Below are 13,604 nucleotides of genomic sequence, written 5' to 3'. Positions count from 1 at the left end.
GACTTCCTCAGCAGGCACAACCTCCACCCGGGAGAGTGGGGACTTCATCAAGAAGTCTTCACACAGATTACAAGTCGTTGGGAACTGCCACAGGTGGACATGATGGCATCCCGCCTCAACAAAAAGCTACAAATGTATTGCGCCAGGTCAAGAGACCCTCAGGCGATAGCTGTGGACGCACTAGTGACACCGTGGGTTTATGTATTTCCTCCTCTTCCTCTCATACCCAAGGTGCTGAGAATCGTAAGAAAAAGAGGAGTGAGAACAATACTCATTGTTCCGGTTTGGCCAAAAAGGACTTGGTATCCGGAATTGCAAGAAATGCTCACAGAGGACCCATGGCCTCTGTCTCTCAGACAGGATCTGTTGCAACAAGGGCCCTGTCTGTTCCAAGACTTACCGAGGCTGCGTTTGACGGCATGGCGGTTGAACGCCGGATCCTAGCAGAAAAAGGCATTCCGGATGAGGTTATTCCTACGCTAATAAAGGCTAGGAAGGACGTGACGGCTAAGCATTATCACCGTATATGGCGAAAATATGTTGCTTGGTGTGAGGCCAGGAGTGCCCCTACGGAGGAATTCCAGCTGGGCCGTTTCCTTCACTTCCTACAGTCGGGAGTGACTTTGGGCTTAAAATTGGGGTCCATTGAGGTCCAGATTTCAGCCCTATCCATTTTCTTTCAAAAGGAACTGGCTTCTCTTCCTGAAGTTCAGACGTTTGTAAAGGGAATGCTGCATATTCAGCCCCTTTTATGCCACCAGTGGCACCTTGGGATCTTAACGTGGTGTTGAGTTTCCTGAAATCACACTGGTTTGAGCCACTTAAAACCGTGGAGTTAAAATATCTCACGTGGAAGGTGGTCATGCTGTTGGCCTTAGCTTTGGCTAGGCGTGTGTCAGAATTGGCGGCTTTGTCACATAAAAGCCCCTATCTGGTTTTCCATATGGACAGGGCAGAATTACGGACTCGTCCGCACTTTCTGCCAAAAGTGGTGTCATCTTTTCATTTGAACCAACCTATTGTGGTGCCTGCGGCTTCTCGTGACTTGGAGGATGCCAAGTTACTAGAGGTAGTCAGGGCTTTGAAGGTTTTATGTAGCCAGAATGGCTGGAGTCAGGAAAACTGAGTCGTTGTTTATCCTGTATGCATCCAACAAGCTGGGTGCTCCTGCTTCAAAGCAAACGATTGCTCGCTGGATCTGTAACACAATTCAGCAGGCTCATTTTGCGGCTGGATTGCCGCCTCCAAAATCAGTAAAAGCCCATTCCACAAGGAAGGTGGGCTCTTCTTGGGATCTCGGCATTACAGCTTTGCCGAGCAGCTACTTCGTCGGGTTCAAACACTTTTGCAAAATTCTACAAGTTTGATACCCTGGCTGAGGAGGACCTTGTGTTTGCTCATTCGGTGCTGCAGAGTCATCCGCACTCTCCCGCCCGTTTGGGAGCTTTGGTATAATCCCCATGGTCCTTACGGAGTCCCCAGCATCCACTAGGAAATTAGAGAAAATAAGATTTTACTTACCGGTAAATCTATTTCTCGTAGTCCGTAGTGGATGCTGGGCGCCCGTCCCAAGTGCGGACTTCTTCTGCAATGCTTGTATATAGTTATTGCTTACATAAGGGTTATGTTATGGTTGCATAAGGTTGGTCTGATGCTCTGTTGTTGTTCATACTGTTAACTGGGTAGGTTTATCACGAGCTATACGGTGTGATTGGTGTGGCTGGTATGAGTCTTACCCTGGATTCCAAAATCCTTTCCTTGTACTGTCAGCTCTTCCAGGCACAGTTTCCTTAACTGAGGTCTGGAGGAGGGACATAGAGGGAGGAGCCAGTGCACACCAGTAGTCCTAATTCTTTCTTAGAGTGCCCTGTCTCCTGCGGAGCCCGTCTATTCCCCATGGTCCTTACGGAGTCCCCAGCATCCACTACGGACTACGAGAAATAGATTTACCGGTAAGTAAAATCTTATTTTTACATCCAATAGCATATTACACGAACCCCCATTTTACAATAGAGATGAGCGCCTGAAATTTTTCGGGTTTTGTGTTTTGGTTTTGGGTTCGGTTCCGCGGCCGTGTTTTGGGTTAGACCGCGTTTTGGCAAAACCTCACCGAATTTTTTTTGTCGGATTCGGGTGTGTTTTGGATTCGGGTGTTTTTTTCAAAAAACCCTAAAAAACAGCTTAAATCATAGAATTTAGGGGTCATTTTGATCCCATATTATTATTAACCTCAAAAACCATAATTTCCACTCATTTTCAGTCTATTCTGAATACCTCACACCTCACAATATTATTTTTAGTCCTAAAATTTGCACCGAGGTCGCTGGATGACTAAGCTAAGCGACCCTAGTGGCCGACACAAACACCTGGCCCATCTAGGAGTGGCACTGCAGTGTCACGCAGGATGTCCCTTCCAAAAAACCCTCCCCAAACAGCACATGACGCAAAGAAAAAAAGAGGCGCAATGAGGTAGCTGACTGTGTGAGTAAGATAAGCGACCCTAGTGGCCGACACAAACACCGGGCCCATTTAGGAGTGGCACTGCAGTGTCACGCAGGATGTCCCTTCCAAAAAACCCTCCCCAAACAGCACATGACGCAAAGAAAAAGAAAAGAAAAAAGAGGTGCAAGATGGAATTGTCCTTGGGCCCTCCCACCCACCCTTATGTTGTATAAACAACACAGGACATGCACACTTTAACCAACCCATCATTTCAGTGACAGGGTCTGCCACACGACTGTGACTGATATGACGGGTTGGTTTGGACCCCCCCCAAAAAAGAAGCAATTAATCTCTCCTTGCACAAACTGGCTCTACAGAGGCAAGATGTCCACCTCATCATCATCCTCCGATATATCACCGTGTACATCCCCCTCCTCACAGATTATCAATTCGTCCCCACTGGAATCCACCATCTCAGCTCCCTGTGTACTTTGTGGAGGCAATTGCTGCTGGTCAATGTCTCCGCGGAGGAATTGATTATAATTCATTTTAATGAACATCATCTTCTCCACATTTTCTGGATGTAACCTCGTACGCCGATTGCTGACAAGGTGAGCGGCGGCACTAAACACTCTTTCGGAGTACACACTTGTGGGAGGGCAACTTAGGTAGAATAAAGCCAGTTTGTGCAATGGCCTCCAAATTGCCTCTTTTTCCTGCCAGTATAAGTATGGACTGTGTGACGTGCCTACTTGGATGCGGTCACTCATATAATCCTCCACCATTCTTTCAATGGTGAGAGAATCATATGCAGTGACAGTAGACGACATGTCCGTAATCGTTGTCAGGTCCTTCAGTCCGGACCAGATGTCAGCATCAGCAGTCGCTCCAGACTGCCCTGCATCACCGCCAGCGGGTGGGCTCGGAATTCTGAGCCTTTTCCTCGCACCCCCAGTTGCGGGAGAATGTGAAGGAGGAGATGTTGACAGGTCGCGTTCCGCTTGACTTGACAATTTTCTCACCAGCAGGTCTTTCAACCCCAGCAGACTTGTGTCTGCCGGAAAGAGAGATCCAAGGTAGGCTTTAAATCTAGGATCGAGCACGGTGGCCAAAATGTAGTGCTCTGATTTCAACAGATTGACCACCCGTGAATCCTTGTTAAGCGAATTAAGGGCTCCATCCACAAGTCCCACATGCCTAGCGGAATCGCTCCGTGTTAGCTCCTCCTTCAATGTCTCCAGCTTCTTCTGCAAAAGCCTGATGAGGGGAATGACCTGACTCAGGCTGGCAGTGTCTGAACTGACTTCACGTGTGGCAAGTTCAAAGGGCATCAGAACCTTGCACAACGTTGAAATCATTCTCCACTGCGCTTGAGACAGGTGCATTCCACCTCCTATATCGTGCTCAATTGTATAGGCTTGAATGGCCTTTTGCTGCTCCTCCAACCTCTGAAGCATATAGAGGGTTGAATTCCACCTCGTTACCACTTCTTGCTTCAGATGATGGCAGGGCAGGTTCAGTAGTTTTTGGTGGTGCTCCAGTCTTCTGTACGTGGTGCCTGTACGCCGAAAGTGTCCCGCAATTCTTCTGGCCACCGACAGCATCTCTTGCACGCCCCTGTCGTTTTTTAAATAATTCTGCACCACCAAATTCAAGGTATGTGCAAAACATGGGACGTGCTGGAATTTGCCCATATTTAATGCACACACAATATTGCTGGCGTTGTCCGATGCCACAAATCCACAGGAGAGTCCAATTGGGGTAAGCCATTCCGCAATGATCTTCCTCAGTTGCCGTAAGAGGTTTTCAGCTGTGTGCGTATTCTGGAAACCGGTGATACAAAGCGTAGCCTGCCTAGGAAAGAGTTGGCGTTTGCGAGATGCTGCTACTGGTGCCGCCGCTGCTGTTCTTGCGGCGGGAGTCCATACATCTACCCAGTGGGCTGTCACAGTCATATAGTCCTGACCCTGCCCTGCTCCACTTGTCCACATGTCCGTGGTTAAGTGGACATTGGGTACAGCTGCATTTTTTAGGACACTGGTGACTCTTTTTCTGAGGTCCGTGTAAATTTTCGGTATCGCCTGCCTAGAGAAATGGAATCTAGATGGTATTTGGTACCGGGGACACAGTACCTCCAACAAGTCTCTAGTTGGCTCTGCAGTAATGATGGATACCGGAACCACGGTTCTCACCACTCAGGATGCCAAGGCCTCAGTTATCCGCTTTGCAGTAGGATGACTGCTGTGATATTTCATCTTCCTCGCAAAGGACTGTTGGACAGTCAATTGCTTGGTGGAAGTAGTAAAAGTGGTCTTACGACTTCCCCTCTGGGATGACCATCGACTCCCAGCAGCAACAACAGCAGCGCCAGCAGCAGTAGGCGTTACACGCAAGGATGCATCGGAGGAATCCCAGGCAGGAGAGGAATCGTCAGAATTGCCAGTGACATGGCCTGCAGGACTATTGGCATTCCTGGGGAAGGAGGAAATTGACACTGAGGGAGTTGGTGGGGTGGTTTGCGTGAGCTTGGTTACAAGAGGAAGGGATTTACTGGTCAGTGGACTGCTTCCGCTGTCACCCAAAGTTTTTGAACTTGTCACTGACTTATTATGAATGCGCTGCAGGTGACGTATAAGGGAGGATGTTCCGAGGTGGTTAACGTCCTTACCCCTACTTATTACAGCTTGACAAAGGGAACACACGGCTTGACACCTGTTGTCCGCATTTCTGTTGAAATACCTCCACACCGAAGAGCTGATTTTTTTGGTATTTTCACCTGGCATGTCAACGGCCATATTCCTCCCACGGACAACAGGTGTCTCCCCGGGTGCCTGACTTAAACAAACCACCTCACCATCAGAATCCTCCTGGTCAATTTCCTCCCCAGCGCCAGCAACACCCATATCCTCCTCATCCTGGTGTACTTCAACACTGACATCTTCAATCTGACTATCAGGAACTGGACTGCGGGTGCTCCTTCCAGCACTTGCAGGGGGCGTGCAAATGGTGGAAGGCGCATGCTCTTCACGTCCAGTGTTGGGAAGGTCAGGCATCGCAACCGACACAATTAGACTCTCCTTGTGGATTTGGGATTTCGAAGAATGCACAGTTCTTTGCTGTGCTTTTGCCAGCTTGAGTCTTTTCATTTTTCTAGCGAGAGGCTGATTGCTTCCATCCTCATGTGAAGCTGAACCACTAGCCATGAACATAGGCCAGGGCCTCAGCCGTTCCTTGCCACTCCGTGTGGTAAATGGCATATTGGCAAGTTTACGCTTCTCCTCCGACAATTTTATTTTAGGTTTTGGAGTCCTTTTTTTACTGATATTTGGTGTTTTGGATTTGACATGCTCTGTACTATGACATTGGGCATCGGCCTTGGCAGACGACGTTGCTGGCATTTCATCGTCTCGGCCATGACTAGTGGCAGCAGCTTCAGCACGAGGTGGAAGTGGATCTTGATCTTTCCCTAATTTTGGAACCTCAACATTTTTGTTCTCCATATTTTAATAGGCACAACTAAAAGGAACCTCAGGTAAACAATGGAGATGGATGGATACTAGTATACAATTATGGACTGACTGCCGAGTGCCGACACAGAGGTAGCCACAGCCGTGAACTACCGTACTGTACTGTGTCTGCTGCTAATATAGACTGGTTGATAAAGAGATGTCGTAGTATGTACGTATAAAGAAGAAAGAAAAAAAAACCACGGTTAGGTGGTATACAATTATGGACGGACTGCCGAGTGCCGACACAGAGGTAGCCACAGCCGTGAACTACCGTACTGTACTGTGTCTGCTGCTAATATAGACTGGTTGATAAAGAGATGTCGTAGTATGTATGTATAAAGAAGAAAGAAAAAAAAACCACGGGTAGGTGGTATACAATTATGGACGGACTGCCGAGTGCCGACACAGAGGTAGCCACAGCCGTGAACTACCGTACTGTACTGTGTCTGCTGCTAATATAGACTGGTTGATAAAGAGATGTCGTAGTATGTATGTATAAAGAAGAAAGAAAAAAAAACCACGGTTAGGTGGTATACAATTATGGACGGACTGCCGAGTGCCGACACAGAGGTAGCCACAGCCGTGAACTACCGTACTGTACTGTGTCTGCTGCTAATATAGACTGGTTGATAAAGAGATGTCGTAGTATGTATGTATAAAGAAGAAAGAAAAAAAAACCACGGTTAGGTGGTATACAATTATGGACGGACTGCCGAGTGCCGACACAGAGGTAGCCACAGCCGTGAACTACCGTACTGTACTGTGTCTGCTGCTAATATAGACTGGTTGATAAAGAGATGTCGTAGTATGTATGTATAAAGAAGAAAGAAAAAAAAACCACGGTTAGGTGGTATACAATTATGGACGGACTGCCGAGTGCCGACACAGAGGTAGCTACAGCCGTGAACTACCGTACTGTGTCTGCTGCGACTGGATGATAAATAATGATATAAAAAATATATATATATCACTACTGCAGCCGGACAGGTATATATATTATATAATGACGGACCTGCTGGACACTGTCTGTCAGCAGAATGAGTTTTTTATAGAATAAAAAAAAAAACACCACACAAGTGAAGTCACACGACGAGTGTTTAACTTTTTCAGGCAATCACAATATAGTATACTACTAACTATACTGGTGGTCAGTGTGGTCAGGTCACTGGTCAGTCACACTGGCAGTGGCACTCCTGCAGCAAAAGTGTGCACTGTTTAATTTTAATATAATATGTACTCCTGGCTCCTGCTATAACCTATAACTGGCACTGCAGTGCTCCCCAGTCTCCCCCACAATTATAAGCTGTGTGAGCTGAGCACAGTCAGATATATAATATATACATAGATGATGCAGCACACTGGGCTGAGCAGTGCACACAGATATGGTATGTGACTGTCTTGTACTCCTGGCTCCTGCTATAACCTATAACTGGCACTGCAGTGCTCCCCAGTCTCCCCCACAATTATAAGCTGTGTGAGCTGAGCACAGTCAGATATATAATATATACATAGATGATGCAGCACACTGGGCTGAGCAGTGCACACAGATATGGTATGTGACTGAGTCACTGTGTGTATCGTTTTTTTCAGGCAGAGAACGGATATATTAAATAAAACAACTGCACTGTCTGGTGGTCACTGTGGTCAGTCACTAGTAAACTCTGCACTCTCTTCTACAGTACTCCTAAGCTCCAGTAAATCAGGTCAATCTCTCTCTCTCTCTCTCTCTCTCTCTCTCTCTCTCCTAATCTAAATCACTGTACTCCCTAACAGCTGCTCCCCGTCCCCAATCCTCCCCACAATTATAACTAAGTCACTCAGTCTTTACTCTTTTCTACTATAACGGAGAGGACGCCAGCCACGTCCTCTACCTATCAATCTCAATGCACGTGTGAAAATGGCGGCGACGCGCGGCTCCTTATATAGAATCCGAGTCTCGCGAGAATCCGACAGCGTCATGATGACGTTCGGGCGCGCTCGGGTTAACCGAGCAAGGCGGGAGGATCCGAGTCTGCTCGGACCCGTGAAAAAAAACATGAAGTTCGTGCGGGTTCGGATTCAGAGAAACCGAACCCGCTCATCTCTATTTTACAACCAATAGAATATTACACGGCCCCACCCATACTACACCCAGTGCACATTACACTACATTTTACACCCCCCCCCCCAATATTACACCCAGCAGCACACTACATATTACACAGCCCCCCCATATTACACCCAATAGTATATTACACAGCCTCCTCCATATTACACCCAGTAGCATATTACACAGACACCAATATTACACCAAACAGAATATTACACAGCCCCACCCATATTACACCCAGTGCACATTACACTACATTTTACACAGCCCCCCCATATTACACCCAGTAGCACACTACATATTACATAACCCCCCACCTATATTACACCCAGCTGCACACTATATATCACCCCCCAACATATTACACCCAGCAGCACACTACATATTACACAGCCCCCCATATTACACCCAGCAGCACACTACATATTACACAGCCCCCCCACCTATATTACACCCAGCAGCACACTATATATTACACCCCCCCAACATATTACACCCAGCAGCATACTATATATTACACCCCCCCAACATATTACACCCAGCAGCACACTACATATTACACAGCCACCCCACCTATATTACACTCAGCACCACACTATATATTACACCCCCCCCAACATATTACACCCAGCAGCACACTACATATTACAGAGCCCCCATATTACACCCAGTAGTGCACTACATATTACACTCAGCCCCCCCCCCCCATATTACACTCAGTGGCACACTACATATTACACAGACCCCCTCCCCATATTACACTCAGTGATACATTACATATCACACAGATCCCCTCCCCATATTACACATCCCCTTCCCCCGTATAGCCTCCAGAACCCACCTGGTCTTGTTGCTCCCTCCTGTAACGAGCAGGGAGCCGGCCGCGGGACAGTGTGGTGGGGGTACAGCAGCCCAAGTCAGCCACATCCAGGAGCAGCAGGAGCTGGGCTAATACACACAGGCCATTGTGAGTGTGGTGGGCGGGGCCAGCCAGATTGAAGCACAGCACTGCCTGCCGGGTTATGGGCTACACTGTACGGGCGGCTGCTCTCTCTGCACATTATTCCTACACTGCTGCCGCTCAGACACCTCCCGGCTCTCAGACAGTCTGACGGCCACTGCTACCCACAGCCCAGCGGTGGCTGGCCGCCAGTGACCGTTCCTTGGTGAGTCCCGCTCCCCGCATTTCCGGACTCGCACATTCGCAGTCCGGATTTGCAAGGAGGAACTGTCAAATACCGGGAGAGCTGGCAATGTGTGCGGGGCAGCGGGAGGATCAGTTAAAAATCGGGAGCCTCCCGCTAAAAGCGGGAGGGTAGGCAAGCCTGTTTAACGGATGCACATTGGATCTCCTGCTCTGTGGACTCTGCCAGTGATCTACCCTTATGCACTTGCTCCCCTCCAGATTCTGATGCTGCTATCTCTGCTGTCTCACATTAGAGCTGCTCTCCAGCACTCCTCCATACCTGCTGGGATAAAGTTTGCTCCCTTTCCACAGTGACAACGCTGAAGCTTGTGTCCACTGGCTGCCAACCTCTTCTACAGTGGCTGCGGAATTGCGGGACCTCCCAAACAAGTATGCAAGTTTGATCTGCCACCTCTGTCAGCTCTATGGGCTTTACACCCGCCTGGTATACTACGAGTAGCTGGAGGCCACTAGAGGAAGCTAGGGGTCTGTGACCTCTTCTTCAGTGGCTGCGGGACTGCACACTCTCCAGCTGGTGTAGTTCAGTCCTGTGTTCTCCTCCTCTGACACTGTGACTGGGCTGTCACTTGTGGGAATACAGAAGTGGAGATGTTGCCCATAGCATCCAGATTCGACTTATCAACAGGACGATAATACAGGCAGTTTGTCACAACTGAGGGCCTGAGCTGACGGGAGGCAGCCTCAGTTGTAGGGGCTGAGATGTACCGGAACCTGGGAGGTTGTATCAGACCCCTGGACATGTAAGTAACATGAAGAGAAACCGCCCGAAGGCGTGACCACGACAACTTGAGTAAAAGTCAATGATATTTATTTATGACAAACTCCATGCATCACAGTAGCAGAAAAAAGTAACATAAAAATCAGCAGAGAAATAATAATACAGTTCCTGGGTACTACAGGGTGGCAGGGGCCACAGAGCTCTGGTGGTATGAGACAGTTCTTATTATCTGCAAGTTGGAAAGTCCTTACCAGGCTCAACTGTAGCAATGAGGAAAGCCCAGGGTCGTACCAGCTGGTGTTCCAGGGAAAGCTGGACTGCTGTAGATAAAATGCTGCTGTGGGTACTGGTTAGAACCAGACAGGTGTTGGCACGGAGTGGATACTGGCTGGGACCAGTTAAATAATAAATAAAGCTTGAGAGCGATGCAATATAGATGAAATGTAGAATTTGAGAGCGGAGAAATAATAATACCGGTGGAGAGTGGTAAACTGCAGAAAGGACACCGGCCCTTTAAGAGAAGCTGTACACTGCTGGAAGCTGAGCTGGAAGCAGGTGATGTTGTAGCTGGAAACAGGTGAGTCCAGAATGGATCGGAGAGTCAGGCTACACCGCAGATGGAATGCTGGTGCGGGTCTCTATAGCAGAAGTCTGGAGACAGGAGCTGGAACCTGGAAGACATTCACAGAAGAGAGACAAACTGGAACTAGGTTTGACAACCAAAGCACTGACGCCTTCCTTGCTCAGGCACAACCTATTTATACCTGCAGCAAGGAAGGCATTGGCTAGGCAATTAATAATACTGACAACGGATTGGTAGGAATGATCAGCTGACAGAATCCAAGATGGCTGCGCCCATGCAGACACTTGGAGGGAAGTTTGGATTGTAATCCATGTGGTCTGGAAAACAGTAATGGCGGCGCCGGCCACCGGAGACAGGAGACGCCAGGCTGACAGATGCACATCCGACCACGCGGACACAGCGGAGGCCGCGGCTGACGTAATCGCCACTCTGAATGCAGAAGCTCAGGGACGGCGGCGGAGGCCGCGGGAGACGCCATGCCAGATGTATAAGGCGTTACTGTGACTGCGTCCAGAGAGACAGGAGAGGATGCGGGAATGTGCACATCAGGATAACAGATGGGATCCGGTCCTGGAGCGCTGAGCCAGCCTTAGGAGGCATCTGATAGGTAAGAAATGGCGTCCAGATACCCGGATCGTGACAGCACCCCCCCCCCCTTTAGGAGTGGCCCCAGGACACTTCTTTGGCTTTTGAGGAAACTTGGAATGGAATCTCCAGACCAAGGCAGGAGCATGGACATCAGAAGCATTGGTCCATGAACGTTCCTCAGGGCCATAACCTTTCCAGTCAATAAGATACTGAAGTTGACCGTAACGGTGACGTGAGTCCAGGATCTTAGCTACTTCATACTCAACGCCTCGTTGAGTTTGGACTTTCGGAGTTGAAGGAAGTGAGGAATGAAACCGATTCAAGATTAGCGGTTTCAACAGGGAAACATGGAATGTCCTGGGTATCTTTAAGAAGGGAGGCAACTGGAGTCTGTAAGCAACAGGATTAATGACTTGATCAATTTTAAAAGGACCGATGTAGCGAGGTGCAAACTTCATACTGGGAACTCTTAACCTCAAATTCTTCGTGGATAACCATACCCGATCACCCACCTTGAGAGCAGGAACTGCTCGACGCTTCTTATCCGCAAACTTCTTGTACCTGAACGATGCCTTGAGCAGAGCTGATCGTACGCTCTTCCAGATATTGGCAAACTGATGCAAGGTGATATCCACTGCGGGAACAGAAGTTGCTGGAAGCGGTTGGAACTCAGGGACTTTAGGGTGGAATCCAAAGTTGGTGAAGAATGGTGTTGAAGAAGATGAAGAATGATACTGGTTGTTATGACAGAACTCGGCCCAGGGAAGTAATTGAACCCAGTCATCTTGAGAGGAGGACACATAGATGCGGAGGAAGGACTCCAAGTCCTGATTCACCCTCTCAGTTTGACCATTGGTCTGAGGATGGTAAGCCGTGGAAAACTTTAGCTTGACTTGGAGGACTTGACATAAACTTCGCCAGAATTTGGCTGTGAATTGAACTCCTCGATCTGAGATAATTTCTTCTGGAAGACCGTGGAGTCGAAAGATCTCTTGTATGAATACTTGAGCCAACTTGGAAGCTGACGGAAGACCGGTGAGAGGAATGAAGTGTGCCATCTTGGTGAACCGGTCAACTACCACCCAGATGGTATTAAACTTGTTGCACATGGGCAAATCTGTAATAAAATCCATCGACAAATGGGTCCATGGTCGACGGGGAACAGATAGTGGAACCAGTTGCCCCGCAGGCGACTGGCGGGATACTTTATGTTGAGCACACTTTGGGCAAGATGCAATAAACTCCAAAACGTCCTTTTTCAGAGTTGGCCACCAATAGGACCTAGAGAGAAACTCCAGGGTTTTTTGGATACCTGTATGTCCGGCAAAGCGGGAAGCATGGGCCCAATGCATGAGCTTCTTCCTTAGTGTCGGCTTCACAAAACTTTTCCCTGATGGGGGCGTAGAGTCCATCCCTACCGTGGAGAATGCCAACGGATTTATAATAGGATGCTTGTCTGAAGACTCTGACTCATTTTCTTGCTCCCATGAGCGGGAAAGGGCATCGGCCTTGCGATTCTGAGAGCCCGGACAGAACTGGAGTTTAAAGTCGAACCTGGAAAAGAAAAGTGCCCATCTGGCCTGACGAGGGTTGAGACATTGTGCGCCTTTCAGATATAGAAGGTTCTTGTGGTCTGTAAGGATGGTGATTGAATGAGAAGCTCCCTCCAACAGATATCTCCACTCCTCTAGAGCGAGCTTGATGGCTAGCAACTCCTGGTCGCCAATGGCATAGTTGCGCTCCGCTGGGGAGAACTTCCGTGAGAAGAAACTGCAAGGATGTAAATGGCCATCTTTAGCCCTCTGAGATAACACCGCTCCTACTCCAACGGAGGAGGCATCCACCTCTAAGATGAAAGGAGAGTCGATGTCAGGCTGTTTCAGGACAGGCGCAGAGATGAACCTCTGTTTTAAAAGATGAAAAGCTTGCATGGCTTCTTCAGACCACTTGGACGGGTTAGCACCCTTCTTGGTGAAAGCAGTAATAGGCGCCACAATGGTGGAAAAGTCTCGTATAAACTTTCGGTAATAATTGGCGAACCCTAAGAACCTCTGGACCCCTTTGAGGGTTAAGGGTACCGGCCAATTCTGGATTGCTTGTAGTTTCTCATGATCCATCTCTAGTCCGGAACCGGACACAATGTACCCTAGAAACGGAATGGACTTGACTTCAAAGACGCATTTCTCTAATTTGCAATAGAGATGATTGACACGGAGACGGGACAGAACCTCCTTTACCCAAAAACGATGTTCCTCTAAATTGTTGGCAAAAATGAGGATATCATCTAGATAGACCACGACATGACGGTATAGAATGTCTCTGAAGATCTCATTGACGAAATGCTGGAAGACAGCTGGAGCATTGCTCAATCCGAAGGGCATGACGAGGTACTCATAATGTCCGTCACGGGTGTTAAATGCGGTCTTCCACTCGTCACCCTCACGGATCCGGATGAGATTGTATGCACC

The sequence above is a fragment of the Pseudophryne corroboree genome, chromosome 5, assembly GCF_028390025.1.
Source record: "Pseudophryne corroboree isolate aPseCor3 chromosome 5, aPseCor3.hap2, whole genome shotgun sequence".
Classification (NCBI taxonomy): Eukaryota; Metazoa; Chordata; class Amphibia; order Anura; family Myobatrachidae; genus Pseudophryne; species Pseudophryne corroboree.
Note: the sequence above shows the minus strand (reverse complement) of the source record.